Below are 2,465 nucleotides of genomic sequence, written 5' to 3' on the forward strand. Positions count from 1 at the left end.
TTTTTTTAAATACGTAATCATTAAAATGACATTTATAAAACCTTTTTAATATTCTAATAACACTACCAAAAATATTTAAATAACTAAATGAAACCTTATTTTACACACACCTTATTATACACCTTATTTCGAGTCATCAAAAATACAATCGATTTTTATATCGATTATTTTTATTCATCACCACATTATTAGCATGGCAACACTGAAAATATTACCACAGCTGTTATCTGTCATTCGCTTTGTTTTGTATTTTTCATCGTGAGTGTTGTTTAGTTCTCAAAACCAAGTTTTTGCCAAAATAAAAGCAGAAGAGTGTTGGATAAGTTTCCCTTTTGACGTCTTTATTTTTTTGACCATGGTCCTCGATGCTTCCCTTCCCGATGACCCTGGCATACTCTCGAACTACGAATCTCACTCAACCAATGACCAATGGCTCACTTTCGGACATCGAACCTTGCCTAAACGCCGACCACGGCTTACGTATGGACTCCGACCCGAGCCCCAATGTTAACCCCAGCCCGATTTTGGATAATGCAACTAGCAATTCCTCAACCTCATGAGGAACCTATGATATGTATCAATTGTATAGCTGACATGATGCAGAGGAGGCGACATAGCCTAGAGCTGTTCAGTTGGTTATAATGTCAGTGGATGACTCCTCAGCTGGTAAGTTATTGAATGAGCGTGTGGACTTGTTGAATACCTTTTACAATGTATTTAATCAACTACCTTTACCGTAGATTACCATAATCCTAATAAAACTTTTTTTTAGATTGATAACAGCAGTGTATGTTGTCACTCATGTTGGACCGTGGCCACGGTGTGGCTCTGCACCAATCAAGGACAAATAATATTTCAAATGAAGAAGCAACCTCTAGCACTGGTCACTGTTAACGTGGATTGTCTTTGTTACAAATATGTTCTATAGACTGCATATTAACATGGAAAGAGAATCACATATTCGAAAATAATGTAATAATGGAACAGATTTCACCTCGTCAAGTAAGTTTTTTTATAATTATTTTCATTATATTTTATTAAAGACATTGGCTTGATATATTTGAACAAAGTGTATATTTTTTTCTATACAAATACTTCTTACTGATAGATAAAAATTGACATCACATCTCAATATCTTAAAGAATGAATTTTGAATGATACCATAATTAATTTCTTTGTTTCAGCTGCGGGGATCTGACCAAATATGTCATCCTTAAGTGGCAGTGAGCTGATCGAGCTGCTACACATGCTGTGGAGCCCCAACAAACACATGATGGGACGAGGATTCATTTGCCCTGATATTGGCCGAATAACAGTAGGTTTCTGTGCTCATGTTATGACAACTTTGTGGTTTTTGAGCTGGGCAAGGTATTAGGAACATGTATTTCCACCTGCCTAGTTCCTAGACAATATTTTATTGACCCATGAGTCAGATTAAAATAATAATAATAAAAAAAATGGTGTTTTATTTTGCTTCTAACCTTTCTAGTCTTAAGCAAAAAAAAATTTTTTTAAGGACTTGGATACAAAATGATATTTATATTCTGTTTCTTACTGGTATAGACTATTTAATAAATAACAAATTACATGCTGTAATGTCTGTCCACCTCAGGCCAAAGGTCCCATACTAAGTGGGCATAACTCTTTTCTGGAAAAATAACCAAGTTTGTGTCTCTGTGCTCAATAACGAGTAAATAGTCCAGTTATTTGTTACTTTTACTTGGAAAGTTTTCCGGAATTTTTGAAAATTGGTGAATAAATAGATTTCGCTGTTCTTTCCGAATTTTGTGACCTCGTTTATAGACGCGTGCGCGCCCGCCTTATTGAAAAAAATCCGCCTTAAAAAGGTTTTTGACAACTACTTTTTTCATTTTATAATTTTTGGGACATAGACAAGCTAAGAAGCTTTGATAAATTAATGTGATAAATTTCATGTAATGTAAGTTAAATAGATTTAGAGTTGTGAAACAGTCAAATTAATGTACCTGCTAAATTGCGAGTTCTTTTTTCTTTGATCATGGCAGGACACGCTGCCGGGTGTCCTAAATATGCTGAAGTATAAAAAAAATCGCGTTGCTGAAGTATACATTTTTTTTTGTCTTGTTTGTTTCTACATTACATAATTGTATCCTACTAATATTATAAATGCGAAAGTTTGGATGTCTGGATGTCTGGAAGTTTAAAATAAAGTAATGTTTATTTCTCACCAACATAACAGATATTATTATGATAACAAACAATCAGGAAAAACAAAAAGTAAGAATGTTGGTTGGTTGATACCTGAACTAGGAAGATTCCTGTGTCTCAGGTTTGTTACTCTTTCACGCAAAAAGTACTCAACGGATTTTGTTGAAACTGTACAATATTATTGTTTGTAACCCAGATTAACATATAGGCTATAATTTATGCCGATCTGTGACACTAAATTTCACGCGGGTGAAGCCGCAGGCAAAAGCTAGTCATGA

General features: G+C 34.4%; 1 long non-coding RNA gene across 1 annotated transcript; it reads left to right on the forward strand.

The window, feature by feature from the left end:
* Positions 1-221: 221 nt before the first annotated feature.
* Positions 222-1,325, forward strand: LOC135079133 (uncharacterized). Its single transcript, XR_010258743.1, has 3 exons — positions 222-666; positions 773-1,002; positions 1,185-1,325. It is a non-coding gene; the product is annotated as an uncharacterized LOC135079133 (long non-coding RNA).
* Positions 1,326-2,465: the final 1,140 nt, after the last annotated feature.

Source organism: Ostrinia nubilalis, chromosome 16, assembly GCF_963855985.1.
Source record: "Ostrinia nubilalis chromosome 16, ilOstNubi1.1, whole genome shotgun sequence".
NCBI lineage: Eukaryota > Metazoa > Arthropoda > Insecta > Lepidoptera > Crambidae > Ostrinia > Ostrinia nubilalis.